The sequence below is a fragment of the Salvelinus alpinus genome, chromosome 33 (assembly GCF_045679555.1).
Source record: "Salvelinus alpinus chromosome 33, SLU_Salpinus.1, whole genome shotgun sequence".
NCBI lineage: Eukaryota > Metazoa > Chordata > Actinopteri > Salmoniformes > Salmonidae > Salvelinus > Salvelinus alpinus.
In genome coordinates this window covers 19,398,059-19,415,161 of record NC_092118.1, presented here as the reverse complement: position 1 = coordinate 19,415,161, position 17,103 = coordinate 19,398,059, and the positions used below count along the sequence as shown (strand labels likewise).

At 44.5% G+C, this 17,103-nt stretch overlaps 1 protein-coding gene and 1 pseudogene across 1 annotated transcript in view; both read right to left on the bottom strand.

Moving 5' to 3' along the window:
• The window catches only part of LOC139563052 (disintegrin and metalloproteinase domain-containing protein 10-like), a 79,164-nt gene that overhangs the window by 41,343 nt on the left and 20,718 nt on the right, over nt 1-17,103 (bottom strand). The gene's annotated exons all lie outside the window — the stretch shown is intronic.
• On the bottom strand, nt 6,959-8,092 carry LOC139562838 (sideroflexin-3 pseudogene; annotated as a pseudogene).

Genomic DNA, 17,103 nt, shown 5'->3' with positions numbered 1-17,103 from the left:
TTAAATTCTGCTCTGATCCTCCCTGCTGTTGATAGGGAATGGCTCTAATGGATCCTGTTGCCATGGAAAAACATTGTCAAGGTCCTCTGAGTTTATCAAAGTCCCACCAACCAGCCTCCCTGTTTCTCCCACCTAACCGGTCTGTGGACGTGTAGATCAGCATGTCTCTCTGACACCTAGCAGCCTCTTTCTCATTAAACCCTCTTAAGGAGGTTAGCCAAACACAAGGCCTTTCTCTACACAAGCATATCACCAGCAACCTGACCAAACGCAATATTATTAACATCTTTCCTTTCATGTTCGCTCTACCTACACTTCCTCTCTGCGTGTCAGTAAGTCACAGTACATCCCCTCCTTTCTCCAGTCTCAGTCAGACTTGTTAGAAGTGTGGGTGGAGATGGGTGCCGGTAAATACTATAGTCCTGGTACACCAACAAAAACAACAGCTCTATCTAGGCTGCTTCCTTTCTGAAACTCAGGTGCCGGGGGAGGCTGGTGTGAAATGATCCGTCAGACTATTTAAAAAGTGGATGCGCTCTATTTCTCTCGGCTTCAGTGAGCCACAGCAATCAGATGCTGCCTGAAACAGGGCTGGAGATGGTAACTTTCATAGCAGTTATTTCATTACAGATGAGTAGGGCTGGCACAACTGTGTAACCGACTGTTATGGATGAATATCGGCATGAAAATAAAATAACAGCCGTATCCGTAGAATTGTATTTGTTATTTTTTGGGGAATGAACAGCTGACTGAAAACGGGATGGCCGCGCATTCGTGCGGTTTAGTCTGTTTCTGCGGTAACATGGACTCCCTGTGGAACGCTTGACACCTTATAGTCCATGCAGACGAATTGAGGCTGTTAAGTGCAAAGGGGGGTGCAACTCAATATTAGGAAGGTGTTCCTAATGTTTTGTACACTCAGGCTATTCATGGATTTCATATCAGACAGACCATGTAAAGCAGAGGTGAGAGAGAATTCTACAAAGAATTTGAGCATACAGCAGTGTTGTGTATTCACACATCTGTGTGGCTAAATGAAACACTGTTCAACTCCAGAATCATTTGAACCACTCCAATCCTGCTGCAGGTCCAAGTAGAGAGATGTTTATCCCAGTCTCTATGTGGATGTGGCAGACAGAATATGATCTTTAAATCGCGCAGCAGGCTCTGAGCTAGAGTTCAGCAGTTAGAATAACTCCTGAAGCTCACCATATCGAGCATAGTCAGTACCAGTCCCTTTCAGCTCCACTTCCCTGAGATGACAGACAGATGGGACAAACATGGAGTCTGTGCTTAACCATCGCCTTTGAGAGAAACGCTAACCAAAGACATTATCGTGACATGCTACACATCAGTGGGTGAAAAAATGAATCGGGCAGAGGGAATGTGAGTGAGGGAGAGGGGGATATGGAGAGAGAAAGTGAGAGAGACCTTGCTGCAGGGACACCCTTAACCAGCAGAAATGTAATTTTGAACTTCACAAACACAACAACAGAAGAGATTGGAGGGAGGAATCAGTCCACAGCTGATACAATCTGTGTCTGGAACAGTGATGGGAACATAAATACAAATTACCGATGGATTTGTTTCAAGCCTGATGTTCATGATGTTGTGAGTTCAAGTGCGGCAAGATGATAAACCTCTATTAAAAACTCATTAACAGTGGAGTCTGCAGGGTGGCTGCGAAGGATCTGACTTCTGACAGGAAATTATCTCTCATTTCAAGATGGCATTTATTCCTCTAATATACTACCAACGTCCCAAACGCACCTCAATGAAACATCAAACACCCAAATGTCTGTGGGCTGATCATATTATTTAGAGCTCAGAGCTCCATAGCCACTCAGCTCACGCTTTAAACATCCTGATTAATTGCAACCCGAACACTGGAGACGGCTTACTGCTTCCCAGAGTGCAGTGTGCTCCCATAATCAAATATAGCCATTCTTCCCTCTACTTGTCACTGAATGGAATACATCTCTGTATTATTCATAGACAGAGTTTGTGTAATCCTGAGCTCTGGAGAACAATCTGTATATCTCAGTCAGAAGGGAACAGAAAGTGCTTAAAGTTTCATTATGTAGAATCTGATCAGATAAGGCATTTGAATATAGAATAAAAACAAGCGACCCGTCATCTCCTCCATAAAACTGTCTGGCGCTAGCACCACATCTCAAAGTAAATTCTAACACCTCAGCTTTTGTCAGCACTCCAGGAGTAGAGGTGATGTGACAGGCAGGTCTTTATATAATGGAAATAGTGCTCAAAATAATGCTAAAATAATGCTGACACCATCTGCCTGTCTTACAGAAAGTGAAAAGTGAAAACTAGGTGTATTAGAGACTTCAAATAGTCCCTAATGAGTTTATACATTATTAAAATACATTCCTACTACTCCAGGGGAAACAAGTAGACCTAAAAACTGACGGTTCATTCACTGCTCAGGTAAACAAAAAACGATATTTATGACAATTTCCAGTACCAGACTCCAGAGATTGAGAGGGTTGATCATATAGTTGCACCATGTAAACACCTGTGCTTCTCTCAACACGACAGGCTAACAGCCCCATTCTTTCAAAACCCCAACAAAAACCTTCTCGCTCCAACTATGATACATGTCTCTACTTGCCCAGTGGAGTCTTATCAGCACATTAACTAAAATGGGACTAAGAAGGACAGTCAAGTCTGATTATGGGACTAAGAAGGACAGTCAAGCCTTATTCCATGGGACAGATCTGGGTAACTGCAGTTCATCAACATTGCATCTCTCACATGGTGTCTGATGGCTATCCAAGGCTGTGTTCAGGATATAGGCTACTGGTGATAAATCAAGCTGATAAATCAGATTAGGATCTACTTGTTCTAATATTTCAGGCTGACCTTTATTATAACGTGACACACATGCGGCCAATGGCAAAATACTAGGCCATTGGAAGGAATTAAACAATTTATTTACTTACATAATCCTCAAATCAGATTGATCAGGGAAGCGAGAATGATTAGAATTGTTTAATACAGTAAACTGAGCCTAAAGGCATGCTTGTCTTAACACAGTAGGAGGACAGCAGATCAACTCTACAGATCAAACCACTGCTGACTACTGTCACCTTGTCAGAGTGTCAAATGTCAGAGTGGGTGTGCTTTACTAGCCTACTACAAGAGAGGAACATTAAACACTATGAACAATGAAGTGGGATTACATCTAAAAAACATTTCCCTCAAATATTTCTCTCTTTGCATCGATCCACTGCCAGCCAACTACATCAGGTTGATCATGGCTGATTTAAAACCAACAGGCTGGAAATAAAATATGCAGCGGTACAGGCAGTGTGTCATTTCAAACCACACATTATACAGGGCAGAGGAAGGTAAAGTACTGAGGTAGAGGGCTGCAGGTCCCAACAGGTCCCGACCACTGTGACACAGTCAACATTTTTCATGCTGCAAGCGGGAGCGGGCTTTGGGATGAACATTTTGTTTGGGGTCCCGCAGATTATTTGGAAACGGTCGTCTTTCTGCTTTGTATGCGTTAGCCTACCTATTGTATTAAAAGCACCTCTGTGTCGCATTATTCACCCACAATCTCAGAATTCGCTGATTCAAGTTCAATAGCCTACCTCTTCTCTCCTAGATGGGCGTGCAAGATCAAGAGCCTACAATATGACTCAATGAAATAGAGTAGACTGCCTATAAATGGGCGGAGAATCAAGGGGCAGTTATCTTTCCAAGGAAGTTTACTAAAATTGGATTAGGCTATAGTTGACTAGTGTCTGTAAATAAATATTGATAATGGAAATAAGTGGAGGGAGCTCAACCAACGTGAGATGAAAAGCAATAAAAAAAACATGATTTGAAAAGGAAAAGGGCGCAACGAGCGAATACCATGGGGAGTGAGCGTTGCACCTATTCATTTTCAATAAGTATTGATTACCCATTTGTCTCTGCCTGCAAATCGTCACACTCCTATAAAAAGGTACGCTATTTCCTATATGCAAAACGTAGCTCAAGAGAAAGTGCACGTGTCAGCTGTCATCATTCTTGCTGCTTCAAGTTCAGTAGCCATATGAGTGAGAACAGGTGCGCATTTGGTCTCAATTTAATAGAGTAGGCTGTAGGCTATCCATGGGCGGCGAAGCACTGGGCAGTTCTCTCTCTCTGACCCATATTGGTCTATGTCAGAAAATCCTCCCGCTCCTAAAAAGGTAGGCAATTTAAACAAATTCCACTTTTGAGTTGTCTAAAATAATAGTTAACCTCTTTTTCTCCACGAAATTAAATGACTTTTCCTCATTTAGGGTCATGAACCTAAATTTAAAATGTGGACACGTTGATGTGTTCTGGAATGTCTGTGTAGATTTTGTATACAAACATGATTTTGTGGGTCAATTTGACCCGGAAGCTTTCATCTGTATAGATATTTGCACAGTTCCAAAATAAACAAGTGTCTGAGTGGCGCAGCGGTCTAAGGCACTGCATCTCAGTGCTAGAAGAGTCACTACAGACCCTGGTTCGATTCCAGGCACAACCGGACAGTATTGGGAGTCCCATAGGGCGGAGCACAATTGGCCCAGCGTCGGCCCTCATTGTAAATAAGAATGTTCCTAACTGACTTGCCTAGTTAAATAAAAAGGTTAAATAAAAAAAGTACAATATTTTTTGTTTTGACTGGTTCTGGTTGCACTTTTATAACAAGATCTCTGCTTGTTTGTGAGAAAGGAATATGTTTAACAACTAGTTCTTAAATATAGTTTTTGAAATCAAGTGTTATTTTATTTCTTCATTATGAAAGGTCTGATAAGACTAAATAAAGTTGGGCTGTTTTTACTTGATTCTTTGTCTTGAGTGTGTTTAAACAGTGCGGGTCAATCTGACCCATACCACAATGGATGCCATTTTTCCCCCAGCAAAGTACAAGGGTAAACGTACCTCAATAGAAAGTGCAAGTGTCCGCTCTCTGTCCAACTCTGCTCGCTTCAAACTACGACTAACCTATTGGCTGATATAACCCAGTAATACTGATAGCCTAACATAAAATGGAGAATGTGAGAATCTCTGGAAATGTTACTTATTTCGTAGGTTATTTTTGTGCATTTTGATATTGCCTACAGCGCGCAAAATTTCTGGGACCATGGCGTGCAAGCGATCTGCATCAAATAGCCTACGCCTAAAATAATATTGCAGGACTGCAGCTGGGTGGGAGTCGGACAGGCTACAGGTATGAAAAGCTGCGGGTGCGGGCGGGATGAAGAAATCAGTCCCACCCAGACCTCTATACTGAGGGCCCTACCCTGTGATAAGAGTGGACTCCAAACTCACTTCACTGAACAGGCTAATCACTACACTGAAGGATTGCCATAGGGATAATAATAACGCCTGCCTCTCAAACGTGGTATAAGTAAAGGCTGTATGAGCGTACAGTGTGTTTGTTGCATTCCCTCCTCATGCTCCTGCTCTCCGAGCACGCTCTCAAATTCTGAAAGGGCGACCTAGCACCACATGAGCTGCATATGACCCAGTCACTTCCCAGAAGACTGAGTTGTTCTGTTCACTATAGGCTCCTTCCCAACAATCCTAGAGACATTCCATCCGTCAGACATGACTCTCACATGGGCCGCTGCCCTCCAGCCCACACAAAATGAGTCACTTACTGATTACATCAATGAAGTGGCTGTCTATATATCTATCTACAGAGAGGAACACACATTGCTGTATATCTTTTGATTCACTACAACCAATTTGTAATCCGCACTGTACTCAAACAGTTGATAAGCAAGGTACAGGATAATTTCCTTACAAATACAGACGTGTTTGATTTCATTGGCCATGACGTGCTTACAGACCACTGTCTCCTTTCCATAATGCCCCTGCAATGCAGCCTCACTAATCCTCCATTATCTGTTCGTCACACCCCCTCCTTGAGTCTGCCCTGAGGCCTAAGGAGCACTGACATTTGGGGACACAGCCACTGACGCAACACACACCTTGTTATTCCTGTTACGAACACTGACCAAACTGTCACCCTACTTCCCGCTGTGTGTGCCCGTCTGTCCTACACAATCTCCCTGGCTGGCAGTTCTCTTTTAAAGCTGAAGTGACGGGCCGTCCACCCCCTCAACATCTAGCCTGAGCCTCTCCTCTCACCTAATTGTGTGATGATTAGGCTACATGTGGACTGAAATGCCTCAAAACTAGCTTCTCATTGTCTGCCAATGGAATCCCTTAGCATCTACCATATACATCTTCTCCCACCTGCCCCTGGTCTTCAGTCAGTCAGTCAGCCCTGTGGTGGGCCTCTCCAACCTGCTCTGTCTGTCACAGCCGACCAGGTGAAATATGTGAGGGGAGCCTGGATAGGAGAGGTAATTCTTCCTAAGCTTCTCAGGGACTCGGCACACTATTAATATCACCCGCAGCCCGGGATGTTATGTGAGAGTGTGTGTAGAGAGAGAGTCAGGGTGGGAAGAGCTGAGAGAGGGAGAGTGAGTGAGAAATGAGAGAGAGGAATTAGAGAGAGAATCCAGAGAGGGGGGAATGAGAGAGAGGGAGAGAGAGAATCCAGAGAGAGGGAGTGAGAAAGGAGAGCACCTATGTACCCACCCAGCAGCTGCAGCCCTCCAGAGATAAACTGAGGTTAGATTTACTGCTTGTTATTCCCCCTGGCACACCCAGAAAATTTCATCCAGAACAATTTACAGAAGCAATTAGGGTTACGTGCCTTGCTCAATGGCACATTGGCAGATGTTTTCATCTATTCAGCCTGGGGATTTGAAACAGCGACCTTTCGGTTACTGGCCCAACATTCTAAGACACAAGGTCTTGATATGGGGCTGAAACATTAGGCCTAGATCGTGTACTACATAAAGCTTTCTGCTGGCATATCATTGTCATCAATGCTAACAGGAATGTGCTTACTGAAATCAGTTAAGAGTGTCCATGCAGTGTCATTGCATCTAAAGGTTTTCATGGTAACACAAAAACACAGGGTTACCCGGTGCACTAAGATGAGGGGTGTGTGTGTGTGTGTGTAAGTACGCTTCCAATGGCAGTGGAGAGAGGGAAACTGTGCTAGTCATCTGGGTAATGTTCATTAGGGCACACTGTAGCAAAACGTTTTGCATTGAAAAACAAAACCCTGGGCCTCCTGAGTGGCGCAGTGGTCTAAGGCACTGCATCGCAGTGCTAGCTGTGCCACTAGAGATCCTGGTTTGAGTCCAGGCTCTGTCGCAGCCAGCCGCGACCGGTAGACCGGCGCACTACTGGCCCAGCGTCGTCCGGGTTAGGGAAGGGTTTGGCTGGCAGGGATGTTCTTGTCCCATCGCGCACTAACTACTCCTGTGGCGGGCCGGGTGCAATGCACGCTGACACAGTCACCAGGTGTACAGTGTCTCCTCCGACACATTGGTGCGCCTGGCTTCCAGGTTAAGCAGGCACTGTGTCAAGAAGCAGTGCGGCTTGGCTGGGTTGTGTTTTGGAGGATGCACGGCTCTCGACCTTCGCCTCTAGGGTCCGTACGGGAGTTGCAGCGATGGGACAAGAGGGTTCCAGCCAGCAGAGGGGGCTGGTCTGTGGTGTGCGTGTTATTGTGTGGTCCTAAAGCCTTTGAAGAAGACGGTAGACGTGTACGGACTGCTCTGTCGTATCCTCTCCTGAAGATCTTGCTCCAGGCTGCTCACTGCCATAGAACTCATCTGTGGGAACAGGGCACAGCACAGAGGAGTGGCAAACACCAAGTACAGACCCACCAGTACTGAGGCGTTTAGGACTGGGAAGGCTTTCTTCCCCAGGTGTTTTCATTACCACAGGGGGCACAGCCATAGCTGGCACAGCCATGCCAATCGTGGACTCCACCGCCTGGATGATGCCTGACTTGGCAGCGGTGACTGACTCTCCTAACCAGTTCTCATTGGTCACTGGGATGCCGTAGTTTGGCTCTCTGCCTCATGAAGGGGATGTTGAAACAGTTGACAGTCACTACAGCAAAGAAGGGGACGAACCGGCTCATGACAGCTGGAAGGCGTTTGGCTAGAGACTTGAGTCCCAGGGCTGTGACTACAGCTCCTGTGCTTGCAGTGACATACGCAGCAGCCAGTTGATTATTAATGGGCAATATAACAAATCAATACGGCCTCATCATTTGAGCCATTTCCTCCTCATAACTAGAGACAGTGCTTTTTGCCAGGCATCGACCACGGGGTGGCCTGGTCACGGCCACGGTTCGTTCACAAGGATGAACACGGCAAGCTGGAGAAAATATCTTAAGTATTACCTTAGAGAGGGCTTCACAAGGAAGCCTTACCTGAAGAGCAGTAAGAATTAAAACTACTATGATGATAGTTGTCTGTGCAATGTTGATGACTCAGTTCACACAAAGATAAAATCCGAAATGTTATTTAAACAAAAAAATGTGAACATCTTTACATGGTGCAGGATAGTAGCATGAGCTCCACCACTACCTCTGTCTCCCTCCACACCATCGTTCCCATGACTTCCAGGTCTCATGGATCACTGGCCTTTAGACAAACTGCACTGATAAAGAGCAGACGCAATTACACTGTTCAGATTTATCTGTTTGAACTTGGTGTCGTCGATGGAGCAGAGGCAGGGGCATGTCATCCTTCAACAGCGTCAGTGGGGTGGGATCAGACACCCATACACCCTGGGACTGGGTGATCAAACCAGGGATAAGTGCTGGGCCGCTGGGTACCATAGACCTAAACCAACCCCACCACACGGCCAGCTTGCCTGCACTCAGCTGCTGCCAGCTGGGATAACCTCAGACTGCAACTCTACGAGAGGGAGGCTCTCAGACTTCTGCAACTCTAATCCAATGTAGCAGTGACAATCCTCCAGGATTTCAGGGGACTGTCAGAGGCCTCAAAGGACCCATGGCTGTCTGCACCCTCCCAGGGTTGGGTGGGAGAGAAGGAGACACAGAGGGGAGAGAGAGAGGAGAGAGAAAGAGAGACCGGTGATAGTGTGTAGAGGGCGTTGTGTAGATATGTTGAAGAAAGGGGGGACAAAGCGAGCAAGAGAGAGACACATTCATTTGACCCACATAATAATCTCTCCACCCCAGTGAAAGTGAGGATGAGTTGTGAAAGCTGGTCTTAACCCTCTTGATGAAAAATATAGTGGAGTTTTCTGCACCATTATGTGAAGCCATTTCCCCTCAATGTTCAGCAGAGCTAGTTTTACAGGTAGTCAAGAAGCACTATAAAGCCTGTCTTGTAGAAACATCAGTAACAACTGTCACCAACAGATGGATGTCATCTAAGTTCAGCAAATTTTTCTTTGATAAATGTCATTATAGATGTTGCGGGTGGATTGCATGTAGAGCAACACCGGATAATGAAAGCGCTTATTTACAAAGGCTTGCCAAATTGTAAATTGTACAAATTTGTACTTTTACACTGAAAAGTGTAGGCTTACAATTTTGTTGATTAAAGAATAAAAACATTAGCTTGTAATTTATCCTCTTAAAAATAATATTGCTTACATTTACAAACAGCAGGGCTTGACATGAACTTTTTAAGCCACGTGTCCTTCAGACAAGTATGACAGATTTTTTACTCGTGTGAAAGTTTAAGAGAAATTAAATATGGTCTGTAACACAATTTTTACATCATTATATGATGCAAGGAACCAATTTACAAAAAAATACATTATCATTACCATAGAGAATCAGACAAAAATATATAGGCTAGGCTACACTCTGCCTATTGTCTTCTTTCGCAAAATATAACACTGCCCCTTTAAGGCTCTCCTGGAGGATAGTTGACCACCCTTAAGGCTTCTGCTTGCTTCAGTTTGGCTGGCAGCTAGGCGAACCAAACACGTGTGCTGCATACAACCTTAAAGACCTTTACTTGAAAAACTAGGAAAAAAGCACCAATAATACTGTTTGTCCAGCTTAAGGCACCATAGCCAGTATACACTTCCACAAAATAGTCAGACTTAATCGAAGATACATTTTTACAGAGATCTTAGTTTTGCAATTTTACATCTAAGTTTGGTGCAGTATTTCTCAAGTGAAAAATGTGCATGAAATTGAGTTGTCTATCATTGAGTGACAAACACTTAATTGAAGAATCCCTACTGTTGACCAATCACAGACCAAGAAGGCGTAGACTTCGGCATGCTTCAAGATTTTTGTGTGTGTGCATGAACAGCCAGAAAAAAAACCTTGCCGAAGGCCAAAACTAACAAACATCATAATATATTCATGAACTGTTCCGAACAGGAAGCATGCGGATGCCTTCAGTAGCCTCTAAAACATTACAATTAAATAATTCCCTCTTTCAATAAATCAGCCATCAAATGGCTAAGGTAGGCTACTCCAAAGCAAGGTAAGCTGCTCTAACTAAGGCATGTTTATTCATAACCTTGAAAGGCTAAAATATTCAAGTTTCAGGGGAGATCTACTGACAGCATGCGAGTTTGTCAATTAGACTAACTATAATATTTTTTATGTTGTCAGAATTACATGGCCAATGATGAAGAGGGAAATTCCAGCTCTCCCATGGTGTCAGATTGTATGCAGCATTGGTATATTAACACACCCCGTTCATCAATTGCGCGTCGGCCATTTGTGGGAGTGCCGGTGAAACTTATTTTTAGGACATTGGACTTGACATTAAAACATGCTAATAGCTAAATAGTTAACTAGCCAGGCTACACAATATGTTTTGAATTGGCTATCATTATTATAGGCTACCTGCTGCAGCAATGTCTGCTCACGCTCCTCGGGCCCACAAGCATGTGATTCACACATTACTTTTCATGACCGTACAAACCATGTTTGTGACCAAAAATGAGCTATAAATTGGGCAAATAACACAAACTACCAAGGAATATCAACAAAATGTGCACACGAGGCTACACGGTTTGATTGTGGCCGTCAACGTAATACAATTCCACTCCGATGAGCTCTGCAGAAACTGTGAGAACAGTGCACAAAACATCGCATCCGGAGGACACTGATCCAATTCTGCTCTGAGTACTTGTTTAATATTGTGATTTGTGGGTGATTGTTTTTACTTGTCAAGTGTTAAAATGTTGAGCCCTAAACAGACTAATTTTAAGCGTTTGACTTGGTGTTAATGTTTAAGAGCCACTTTGAGTCTTCCCATCAAATTGTTATCATACCAACACAGAACTTCACTGACACTGCCAAAAATGACTAAATGGTTCACAGGGGGTTTCAACCTAGAAACTAAACATCTAGAAAATAAATAAACAAAACGACTGAATACAGAATAACAGATCTTCCTTCCTGCTGCTGGTTCTCAGGAAAGGTTCTGAACAACTTCCTGATTATTCATGAAGTAAACAAGGCGCTGGGAGACGGTGTGGGCTGAGAGGAGCAGTACTGAGTACCACTAGCTGTGCACTGGAGGTCCACGTGAGAGAGAGAAATGCTTGTTCTTGATCAAGCACCAAACTCTCCTCACAACAGCCTGACCTCGCAGAGGGCTCATGGGAGCCATAGAGCATTGTGGGTAGCTGTGACTGGGGCCGGCGCAGCGCTGCGTTCCATCTCTGCCACGCTCTGTCTAGGTTGCTCTGACATCATTAGCGTTCCATGAAACATTCATCCAAGGGCAGAGAAACTGGTTCCTGTGTACCACGGAACAGCCAAGGCTATGAAAAACACAACGTACACACACTAACAGTACACACCGTACACACACAGTGGCGTCCATGACTTAACAAACAGGGCCGTGTTTCACAGTGATAGAGGAGGTTTTTATAACCAATAGAGGTGCAGTTAGACTAAGTGTAGCAGCTGACTGTTAAATGATTCAGTGCCTGACTGAGCATCTGACAGTCATATGGCTGCCCTCTCTGTATCCAGCACAGCCTCAGGCCCACAGTCAGCGGGACTGACTTTCACACTCCCTTATCTCCTGTCCAAACCCCCGAAAACAGACCGGGGAACTGGATAAAGGAAATACTCCAACTAACCAGGCATGAGATAATGCATTATCACACAGACAGGTATAGGCCCGAAGACAAACACACAAATGAGAACCCACACCTACAAAACACTACAGGCTATATATGCAGCAGCAGAATCGTCCATCCTTCTGGCCAATCCAGTCATGGCAGGCAGTTCACTACAAGGCCAAACTCACCTTAGAGAGATTACAGTGGCAGGGTTCATGTTAGTTGAGTTGTGGCATGCAGCTTCCCTGTGGCTTAACATGTTAACACCAGTCTGGGGTAGATAGATGAGCAGGATAATCACTCTGAACACACGCTCAATCACAAACAAATGAACGCGCACCCTGGCTGAATGGTGGCCTGGAATAATTCATGTAGGGGGTTCCCCTCAACCAGACCACTGGTGTGTTGACTGTTTGGGAGGTGACGTGAAGTTGTAGGCCTCTCTGAACCATGCTGTCCTGTCCCCTTACTAAAAGGAATGCTCTACTGTAGCAGTTGTTTGCTTCAGTTAGCTAGGAACCTTTACTGGATCCCATTTGTCCTAGTGAGGTGAAATATCTTGTAAGAGAGAAGCCGGTGCCCACTAATTCCCTTAGTCTCTCCCCTGGAACTGAACCCTTGGTGTATACTGTACTGTACCCTGGCATGTGATCCTACACTGTACAAAGCCTCAGGATTGCCCTGTCGGGTATCTTGATCTAGCTGCTCATAGTGTTGGAGTGGGAGGAGGGGAGTGGTAGTGATGTGAGTGTGGGCAAACAAAAGGGCTTTTCTGTGACGAGCCTCCTAATCACCAGACACCACTGCCTTGGCTGTGACGGAGGCGTGGAGTAAGACTGCATGCTCAACACAATACAAAGGTCACACAGGGAGGAGGAAACAGTTAGCAGTTCATTCTTCACTTACAGAAGTCAATATCAGCTGGGCAGTCTGATTCTTAACCCTTCTACTTGAGTCTGCACTCGTTCACACTGGATGTAAAAAGAAAGACTGGTGTAAGTCAATTTAAGAAACTCCCTCCAGCTCATGCTAGACAGAGAGAAAATGAACACAAAAAAATGGGGGTGGGGTTGGGAGGCTGAATGCCGCCCTTGGTGTGCTAACTCAAACGTTACCCTCATCACATGTTCTCAGTCATAAGGGCGGTGCTCAGTGGCTGGAATGGAGATCTCAAAAGCCCTCAGAACTATCCAAGCCAAACATTCAACCATTCCACTACCATTATTGGAATGTTGGTAATTCAGGGGAATGTTAGATGGTCTGCCCAAACAGGGTGAATGAAGACATGTACTGTTGTGCAACATCCTCTCAATAATTTTTCTTCACAACAGATACATCAGGTGGTTTAACAGGCCAGATGAGTATCACACTACACTCCAGGGTGAACATCACACCAGAGAGCAAAGGGCTTGCAGAAAATACATGGCTGAGGAAAACGTTCACATGAAGTTAACGTTAGCTGTGACTGCCGCCCACACAAGCAGCTCCTGCTGTTTCCAAGGGGCTAATAATGTCATGCCGCAGAGTGTACGCAGTACAGGAGGGGGTATTCTGATCATTCCCCCACACAAAACCTTCAGAAGACAGTGGTGAAGAAAGGAGAAAAGGAGGAGAGTGTTGAAAATGACAGGGCTCCTGGGATAGATTATTTTTAGGTCTCACAACACCCTTCACACACAGCAGGCCACGGCGAAGGAGAGAGAGAGAGAGAATGAGACAGAGGGGTAAACACCTTTTCTAATAGCTTGGACAGTGACGCAACCACACACAATAAGAAAGAACGTGTGTGTTTCATTGTGCACGTGTATGTATGTATGTACAGTTGAAGTCGGAAGTTTACATACACTTAGGTTGGAGTCAATAAAACTCGTTTTTCAACCACTCCACAAATTTCTTGTTAACAAACTATAGTTTTGGCAAGTCGGTTAGGACATCTCCTTTGTGCATGACAAGTAATTTTTCCATCAATTGTTTACAGACAGATTATTTCACTGCATCACAATTCCAGTGGGTCAGAAGTTTACATGCACTAATTGACTGTGCCTTTAAACAGCTTGGAAAATTACAGAAAATGATTTCATGGCTTTAGAAGTGTCTGATAGGCTAATTGGCATCATTTGAGTCAATTGGAGGTGTACCTGTGGATGTATTTCAAGGCCTACCTTCAAACTCAGTGCCTCTTTGCTTGACATCATGGGAAAATCAAAAGAAATCAGCCAAGACCTCAGAAAAAAAATTGTAGACCTCCACAAGTCTGGTTCATCCTTGGGAGCAATTTCCAAACGCCTGACAGTACCACGTTCATCTGTACAAACAATAGTACGCAAGTATAAACATCATGGGACCACGCAGCCATCATACCGATCAGGAAGGAAACGCGGTTGGTCTCCTAGAGATGAACATACTTTGATGCGAAAAGTGCAAATCAATCCCAGAACAACAGCAAAGGTTCTTGTGAAGATGCTGGAGGAAACAGGTACAAAAGTATCTATATCCACAGTAAAACAAGTCCTATATCGACATAACCTGAAAAGCCGCTCAGCAAGGAAGAAGCCACAGCTCCAAAACCGCCATAAAAAAGCCAGACTACGGTTTACAACTGCACATGGGACAAAGATCGTACTTTTTGGAGAAATGTCCTCTGGTCTGATGAAACAAAAATAGAACTGTTGTTTGGCCATAATGACCATCGTTATGTTTGGATGAAAAATGGAGAGGCTTGCAAGCCGAAGAACACCATCCCAACTGTGAAGCATGGGGTGGCAGCATCATGTTGTAGGGGTGCTTTGCTGCAGGAGCGACTGGTGCACTTCACAAAATTGATGGCATCACGAGGGAGGAAAATTATGTGGATATATTGAAGCAACATCTCAAGACATCAGTCAGGAAGTTAAAGCTTGGTCGCAAATGGGTCTTCCAAATGGACAATGACCCCAAACATACTTCCAAAGTTGTGGCAAAATGGCTTAAGGACAACAAAGTCAAGGTATTGGAGTGGCCATCACAAAGCCCTGACCTCAATCCTATAGAACATTTGTGGACAGAACTGAAAAAGTGTGTGCGAGCAAGGAGGCCTAAAAACCTGACTCAGTTACACCAGCTCTGTCAAGAGGAATGGACCAAAATTCACCCAACTTATTGTGGGAAGCTTGTGGAAGGCTACCTGAAACATTTGACCCAAGTGAAACAATTTAAAAGGCAATGCTACCAAGTACTAATTGAGTGTATGTAATCTTCTGACCCACTAGGAATGTGATGAAAGAAATAAAAGCTGAAATAAATCATTCTCTCTACTATTATCCTGACATTTCACATTCTTAAAATATAAGTGGTGATCCTAACTGACCTAAGACATGGAATTTGTACTTGGATTAAATGTCAGGAATTGTGAAAAACTGAGTTTAAATGTATTTGGCTGAGGTGTATGTATGTATGTATGCATGTATGCATGTATGTATGTATGTATGTATGTATGTATGTATGTATGTATGTACGTATGTACGTATTGACTAACGAATGTACAAATGTACGAACGAATGAATATACGAACAAGTGCGTGTGTCCCAGTTTGAAAGTGTTGGTTGGTTGATGAGCTCGTTCGAGGCACAGCGAAGGGTGGGAGGTGTACAAGACGTGCCGTCTCCAGAAAAGCTGCATTTTCCCCTTCATGTCCAGAGGCACTGAATAATTATGAGCTCTGTTCTACACAGAGAAGAGGCAGTGTTTTGTGACTGCTTAACTGACATACTAGCCCATTCCACCCATCTGGTGTAGTTACTGGGAGACAATGTGAACACCTGCAGGGCTATCTCCAGAACAAGCAGTGAATGAAACGGTCCTCTGAAACAGACAACCAGGAAGTGACCGCTGCAGCCTGTTCTCACCATCCCTGGGAGACCACAACACTGCTAGCTGGAAATACAGATATACAAGTAAATGTTTCCAAAACATAAAATGGTGCCATTATGAAAGAGATAAACTAGGGTCTACTTGAACAGAATAGGACTGATGTGATTTAAGCCGGGGATGGGTTAAAACTGACATGAATATCATCATTTGACGGGAAAGTTACATGCACATGATGTTGTACAGACACAAAAACTTCCCAGTGACAAGAGTCATCTGCCCAGTAGCTTTGGGATTAGAAGGTAGGTAACACTATAGCAGAGATAGGTCTTGCTGTATTGCAGCTCCCAAAGGAACCTCTGCACTGCCAGTCTGCACTGCCAGTCTGCACTGCCAGTCTGCACTGCCAGTCTGCACTGCCAGTCTGCACTGCCAGTCTGCACTGCCAGTCTGCACTGCCAGTCTGCACTGCCAGTCTGCACTCCTGCTGTTGTCTGTTACACAAGAGGACAATACCCTCTTCCCTCCACTGGGAGTGAATCCACACGTCAAGGTCAGGACTCAGTACCGCTCCCGTGACAAAGAGGAGAGAGAGAACAGAGCTGGCGGAATAAAACACAGTCCTGTACTGACAGTTTGTGAACTGTCAGAGGAGGACAGAGAGGATTTTGCCCTGTTGGGAGGGTGAGGGTCATCTTAGTTAAGAGACAGGTGGTAACATGGACTGCTAGTCCCCAAATCAGTAAGACTTTATCCACCATCTGAAATAGAAACAGTAGATTATGTGTGGGGGAGCGAGCGAGCGAGCTCCTGGCCATCATTCCCCAAATAAAGCATTTTGGATTAACCAAAAACCAGACAGCAGCACTTCTCTTAGATGTATGTACATCTTTTCTATCTCTTCATATTAACCTCTAGGTTTGTGTTTTGCTTGGTGACCATATCAGTCAAGGTCAGAGATAGCTGGAGACTACAATCGGCTGGATTTAATAACCCAATAACCATCAACTCATCCCACATACAGACAGGCACAGAGTCAGCCTAGGACAGAATACTAAACGTTTGGTAGGAATAGGTGGGTGCCTGTGAGAAGAAGTAGCTTGCTGCAGGCTGCTATAACAACACTTTAGGCCTGGTAACCAGTGAACACCCACTGTCTTCCAGTAGGCTATCCCTGTATCACGCTGGTGCACAATGCCATGCCAGACTCTACCACACCGCTCTCTCAAAGTGTTAAGATATTCCTGTAATCCAAAACCCCACACAGACTTCATTGGGAGATTCCTCCCTTGAGCAAAAGCTTTTTTTTTC